Source organism: Chelonoidis abingdonii, chromosome 10 (genome assembly GCF_003597395.2).
Source record: "Chelonoidis abingdonii isolate Lonesome George chromosome 10, CheloAbing_2.0, whole genome shotgun sequence".
Lineage (NCBI taxonomy): Eukaryota > Metazoa > Chordata > Testudines > Testudinidae > Chelonoidis > Chelonoidis abingdonii.
In genome coordinates this window covers 5,826,401-5,833,548 of record NC_133778.1, presented here as the reverse complement: position 1 = coordinate 5,833,548, position 7,148 = coordinate 5,826,401, and the positions used below count along the sequence as shown (strand labels likewise).

The 7,148-nt window shown below is 48.1% G+C and overlaps 1 long non-coding RNA gene across 1 annotated transcript; it reads left to right on the top strand.

Annotated features, from left to right (window-relative positions):
* The first annotated feature begins 265 nt into the window (after positions 1-265).
* LOC142047348 (uncharacterized) lies at positions 266-3,796 on the top strand. Its single transcript, XR_012656594.1, has 3 exons — positions 266-2,042; positions 2,179-2,278; positions 2,736-3,796. It is a non-coding gene; the product is annotated as an uncharacterized LOC142047348 (long non-coding RNA).
* The last annotated feature ends 3,352 nt before the right edge of the window (positions 3,797-7,148 follow it).

The window sequence follows — 7,148 nt, the reverse complement described above, 5'->3', positions numbered from 1 at the left end:
AAACTGTTGGGACAGTGCCAAATTATTGTGAATTACTGTGGCTGATATGAATGAATGTGATACGCATGAGTTCAGTTTGGCTTGGGATGTCTGAAGTGGCTAAAGGATTCTGGGAGCAGAATTCTCTTAGCAGTAGCTGTGGAAATGTACTAGAAGTACTGAAATGGCTCCATTTGTACAAGTGTTTCAGTTTTGGAATATATCAGCCAGGGGGTGAGAGGGGCAGCTCACAAAATAAAGATGACGTAAGAACATGCGGTCAGTGGGTTTGGTACAGGCTGACCCAAGTCAAAATAACCACTTTTGGAAGACACTGCACTAAGAGCTCAAGTGAATGATTGATGAGAGAGTAAATGTTGATTGAGCTTTGGTCTGCATCATTTTTGCAGCCCCACTTCCAAAATATGAATTAGAAAAAAACCCCACAGTAATAAAACACCCACAGGGCATCGTTCTGGGACATCTGACTCCTTTGAGAAGAAAAGGTGTAAATGCTAAACAAAGTAATTATCTGGTTAGCTCCCCAGTTAACATCTGAAGAGGTCCATGACACTGGGAGCCAGAAGGCAGCATAACCAAGACCCTGCTATGAGGGACCTTTGTGGGACTTTTGAACCAGAAGGCCTCAGGGTAACCTAGCCTTACTCCAGGAGACATTTGACAGACCAAGTACCTGAAAGGGGAAAGAAGAAAAGAAAAGAAGTCTCCACGTAGAACTGGTAGCCGATCAGGATACTGTGTAAGGGCAACGTAGTTACTGAGGGTTTATGCTTGGGGAATTGAGGCTTATTAAGGAGATGTATATTATGTAAACTTTATTGCTTGTGGGATTCTTTCTTTGAAAAATTACTATGCACTAAATATTGTTTCCGAATTTTCACCGGCACGGGTAACAATCCTTCCAACTGTGGGCCATTAAAGATCCGTTTCAGCATGTCCCAGAGTAGACAGTATCCTGTGCTTTGAGGCTCTAGTTAAATAAGAATTCCTGCATGGTGATTACACAGTACCACCCCAGAGGGAACAGCTACTCACGCAACAGACCGTGTCGGTGCCCTGGGGCAGCTTGGTCTAACAGCGAAGAAAGCACTTCCACTAACTAACTGCTTAGGGCATTCTGAGCACAGCCACCTGCCCAGGACAGGAGTAAAGCTCCTCCTCAGATCACTTAGGCCCTGTCTAGACTGCCAAGTTTCTGCGCAGTAAAGCAGCTTCCTGCGCTGTAACTCCCGAGATGTACACACTGCCAAGCCACTTAGTGCATAGAAACTGATCTGTTGCAGCACTTTAAAAAAACCACCCCAACGAGAGGTGTAGAGCTTTCTGTGCTGGGGCTGTAGCGCTGTAGACACCATGGTCACACAATGCCTGTTCTCACCTCTCTGGTCATCGGTTTGAACTCTACTGCCCTCCCCTCCGGTGACCAATTGTCATCCCCACTGCATAAATTCCTTTGGAAATTTGAAAGTCCCCTTCCTGTTTGCTTGGTGATGTGCGCAGTGGTCTCAGCACACCTTTCGCTTCACGCACCAGGTGATCTCCCACTTGGAGCAATGCTGAGCTGCTGGACCTCAGCATTTGGGGAGAAGAGGCTGTCCAGTCCCAGCTGCAGTCCAGCCATAGGAATTATGATACCTACAGACAGATTTCACAATGCATGACACAGAGCCCATGATTGCAGTGCACAGTCAAAGTGAAGGAGCTGCAGAATGCCTACCACAAGGCGTGGGAGGCAAACCACTACTCCGATGCTGCACCGATGAGCTGCCGGTTCTATGAGGAGTTCGACATGATACTCTGCGGTGACCCCACCTCCACTGTGAAGACCACTGTGGATACTTTGGTGGCTCGCGTGCGAGTCGAGTGTGGACCAAGTCAGGAGGAGGAAATCTTGGATCAGGAGGGGAAGGGGGACCCAGAGGCAGAGGATGATTTGGAGGTCAGAGATGCATGCAGCCAAGAGCTCTTTTCTCCCCTGGAGGAGCCTAACCAGTCACAGCTGTCAGATGTTGGCGAAGCTCAAACAGGAGAAGAGGCCCCTGGTAAGTGGATCTGATTTTGGGAATCACTGATGTGAGTTGTTGGGGGCAGGAGGGTTGCAGAAAGGAGGCTTGTCTCCCACCACATGCCTAGTCTTAGTGGCAGAACAGGCTGTTGATTGACTCCCTCACTTCACAGGAATCTCCCTCAGATATCCAGGAAACTGTCATGGAGATACTGGGCAATCTGCTTCTGCAGGTTCTTCAGCAGAGCTGCTTTGTTTTTTGCTCCATTAACGGTAACTTTCCCGCGTCACTATGCCATCATGGGTGGCGGGGAAGGGAGGGATGGGGACCATTGCTGCCCACAGGCCAGCCATATAGGGCCCAGGGTAGAAGCCGCAGTCTTAGAGAAGACCCTCCCTTGATTCCCTGCCTACCCTCAGCAGTGAGATATCTTCCATAATGATCACATCCTGTAGAAAGTGTGGGGACAGGAATGATTATCAGCCCCCCTCCCACAGTGCTGGCTCTCCCCAAGACCCATGTGCCCAGCGTACAGCAGGGTCCAGGAACAGTGATTTACCCTGCCCTCTGGCTACTCCATTTTCGGGGTCTTGTGGCTCAGGTGTGCTTGCCTGGGGTCAGCCGGTTAGTGACAGGGATGTGAGTAGTGGCTGTGTTTTAAATCACTGAATCAGGGTTGTTTGTTGCAAACAAAACTGCTTCTGTAAAATGTTGCATTTTAAACTTCAGAGGGACGACCTTAGGAGCCCAGCCTTCCTCTTCATTTTCTGCGGCTGAACCGCTGCACAGAATTAGAAAGCAGCCACGAAGAACTAAGGAGGACTTTCTGTGTGATGCTATGATGCACTCCACTGCCGAGAAACAGGAGTTGAAGGAGTAGCAGGACAACGAGAAGAGAAACCGAAAGAAGAATGTGGCACACCAGAATGACACCATGCAGCGGCTCTTAAACGTTATGGAGCGCCAAGTGGACACACTCTGCAAACCAAGCAGCTCCGCGCCCACTCTCCCCTGCAGCCGCTGTCACAAAACTCTTTCCCATGCTCCCCCCAGACACCGCCAACATGCTGTTATCAACCTCCTGGCTCCAGTCTATACCTGTGGCATTCCACTCCTGCCCTGTAACTGTCCAGCCCTGCGGACGGTCACTGCCCACTGCACTCAACACCGGTACCTCTTCAGTTTGGCCCTGCTGAAGTACAGTACCTGCTGTACTGTACTCCAAAGGAGAAGATTGGATTTGATACCTGAACATACACAAATCTTTAGCCATTCTGGGACTCCACCTCCTCCTGGGACCTTCCCTTCTCTCATCCCCCTCACTGTTTGATTCTCTCCTCCAGTTGTTGTTTTTTAATAAAAGGATTGTATGGTTTGAAAGCAATCTTTATTCTATTAATTCTATTAATCTCCTTCCTTAGGGCTTGGCTACACTCAAAACTCCAAAGTGCTGCCGCAGGAGCACTTTCAAGTGCGAGTGTGGTCATGGCGCCAGCGCTGGGAGAGAGGTCTCCCAACGCTGCACATACTTCACCTCCCCATGGAGATTAGCATGGAGCGCTGGGAGATGTGCTCCCAGTGCTGGGGCACTGTTTACACTGGCGCTTTGCAGCGCTGTAACTTGCTGCACTCAGGGAAGTGTTTTTTTCACACCCCTGAGCGAGAAAGCTGCAGCGCTGTAAAGCACCAGTGTAGCCAAGGCCTTAGAGGTTTTTAAGGTCAGGCTTGACAAAGCCCTGGCTGGGATGATTTAGTTGGGAATTGGTCCTGCTTTGAGCAGGAGGTTGGACTAGATGACCTCCTGAGGTCCCTTCCAACATACCCCCAAGTTCTATGATTCTATGCACTCTAAGGAGATTCGCCTCCTCCTAGGACACTCATTCGCATGCTTGCGACCCCGCTGCTGTAGGTGAAAAAGTTTTTCCTAATATCAAACCTGAAAGCTCGGCCCGGGCACTGCACTGAGACCATTACTCCTTGTCTCATCAGTGTGCACCAGGTTCTGTGAGAACAATTCTTAGATTCTAGTGCCTCTTTTTGGATTCCCCTTTCTGGTAGTTGAAATGCACGCAATCAATTCCGTCATCCTGTTTCAGTATTGACAAAACCAGGCCCCAGAATGATCGCCGTACGCACCGGGGGGTATTCTTAGGGGGCACTATGGTCATTGAATACCGCTGCCAATTAGACATGGAGCCATTGATCACTACCTGTTGAGACGGTCATCCGTCGAGGATCTTCTATGCCATCTTGTTTATTCGATATTCCACTAGCTTATGTAAGTTATCCAGTCCTCATATTCTTAATGCGACTGATGATCGTGGTGCGATGACCATGTTCAAGCGCTTTTGCCTAAGGCGAAGGGGGGTATTCATGTCCACTACTTTCCCCTCATCACAGACCAGTTATCTCCTCAGAGAAGGCAATTTAAGGTTATCAGGCATGACTTGCCTTGGTGAATCCATGGCTGACTGTCCTTGATCACCGTTCCTCTCTCTTAAGTGCTTCAGAATTGATTCTGAGGAAACCGTGCTGTCATGATTTTTTTCCAGGGACTGAGGTGAGGATCTGACTGGCCTGTAGTCTCTGGATCCTCTTCCTTTCCCATTTTTAAAGATGGCACTACATTAGCCTCTTTTCCAGTCATCCGGACTCCTCTGATCATCTGAGTTTCAAAGATATGGGCAATCGCTCTGCAATCCACAAGCACCTCCTTTAGGCACCTGTGTGACGTTATTGATATAAACTTGGGACCATATAGAACATGAGTTGCAACCAAGGTTCTGTAGTGGCACCAAATCTTATGTTATTAAAGGGGGTCAAAGGTGTCTAAACCAGGTTTACGGGTTACTGGTTATGATTATGCTGTCTGTATGTCTGTAATCATTTTTGTGTTAAGTTTGATATAGGCTGTATGCTGTTTGTATTCAAACTGGTGCTGTTTACTGAGGAAAGGGCCAGACAAGTTGTGTCAGCTCAGCTTACCGCTTGGATGGCCCATTAAGGACCATTAACTACACAACTGACCATTGGAGAGGAGGCGGCTACGCCTTCTGACTGGAGCATGGTGTGCAGAAACTGGCCCATGTGACTGCAGATCCATTTGCCTGTAACTTTCACTAGTAGGAACAAAGGAGTGTTCTTACACCTGGAAAAGTCTATTAGGCGAAGGCCTGATCTTCCTTTTGTCTTCATTCCTGCTTCTTAAACCTCTGGAGGGACTTTGCTACAAGCTGAGCTCTACACAAAGGATGAAATGAGCCATCCACTGGGGATGTTCTCCAGAGACCTTTGATTTGAAACCTGCAGTTCATTCCGTCACTGCTACAAGCCTGTCTTTTGAAAACTATAGGGGGAACTTTTTTGCCCCAATCCCAAAAACTTTGTTTTAATGTTTTAATTGGATTTTTTTTTTCCCATTTAACAATTCTAAGCTCTCATCTCTAATCTTTTCCCTTTATTGAATAAACTTGTTAGATTTTAGAATTCTAAAGGATTGGCAACAGCGTGATTTGTGGGTAAGATCTAATGTCTGTTGCCTGGTCTGGGGCTTGGTCCCTTTGGGATTGAGGAGAATCTTTTTCTTTGTCCTGGGCGTTGCGTTTTCATTAACCATCATCCAGGACGGGTGGCACTGGTGGTGATACTGGGAGATGGAGTGTCTTAAGTAAATTGCTTGTTGTTGCTTGCGGTGTAGCCAGTAGGGGTGACACTGAAGTCATTTTTGTTGCGCTGGGTTTGGTTTGCCTTAGAGGTGGATAAACACAGCCTTGGGCTGTGACTGCCGTTTAAGCAATTGGTCTGATTTTGGCCACTCTCAGTTGGTCCTGCCAGAACCCACCGACTACGCCCACTGCTTGACAATGTGGTTCTGTTTTCAAATGGAAGTTTATTGTTGATCAGCTTTTTAAAATACTTTCTGTGAAGAGGAAATTTTGGAAGGAGACAGTTGTGTAACCGTCTCCCCCATCAGACCTGTAACAGCACTGCAATGTAGGCCTTACGTGTTGTGGGACTTTGAGTCTGAAGGTCAGTGTGTCTAGCTGTGCAGGAGAGTCCACACTGAATTAGGTGACCTGGGTGTAGAATTTTCAAAGCCTGAATCTCACACCAGTGCTCATGATGCCCACAGTGCACTGGCGACCAGTCAAAATCAGGCCTCTCCCAGGCTCTAGCACTCTCCCAGTCTGTGCCTTCTTCGCCTTTGGTTCTGTGCACCATGAAACACTGGTGTCACCTCCCACACCACTTTATCAGAAGTTGTTCTTCACTTTGCCCAATATAGCCCAGTCAAGCTTGTTTTTTGGTCTGCAAGGCTTGCCGGCAACTGGAGCCAAACACTGGGGGGAGGCCTCATTTGAAGAATTTTCCCATGCTGCATTTTCACCTCCTGTTTCATAAAGTGAGCAAAACATAGGTTGAGCTGCGGGTGGCAGATTCTGCACTAAGTGGAAGTTCCTGTTGCGAGGAGGAGATACATGTCACTGAGCTATTGCTGCTCATGATTCTGGTTGTAGCTGCTGTGCCTTCCTATGTAGGCCAGCACCTGTGGAGAGGGCACAAGCACAGACTGGTGGGATCACATTGTTATGCAGGCTGGGATGCCCAGCTGTGGCTGCAGAACTTTCATATGCAGAAATGATGTTTTACCTGGAGCTTGTGAGGAGCTTGCCCTGACTCTGCAGTGTCAGAGGACATGCAAGAAGGGGGTGAATTTGCTCCAGAAAGCGGTTGTTATACCATCTGGAAGTTTGTCTACACCTACTGCTGTAGGTTCACTGCGAACCGTTTTGTTGGCAAATTAACTGTGGCGGCAGAGATTTCTGAGTACCAGGCATGTGATTTACCCAAAGTGTGAGCATTTAAACACCACATTGAGAACATTAGAATGAACCATACTTGGGCTCAGTACAATTGGTCTGTCTAGCCAGTTACCCTGTCTTCCTATAGTGGTTGGTCACCCAATGCTTCAGGAGGGGTGAACAGAACAGGTAAAATGTAGTGAGTGTGATCTGTCATTCCCTGTCACCCCATCCCATTCTGGCCAGTCACAGTTAGGCGACACCCATAGCATGGGTTGCATCCTGACCATCTTGGCTTAACACCATTGTTGGACTTATGCCGCCCATCAACTTATCTAAT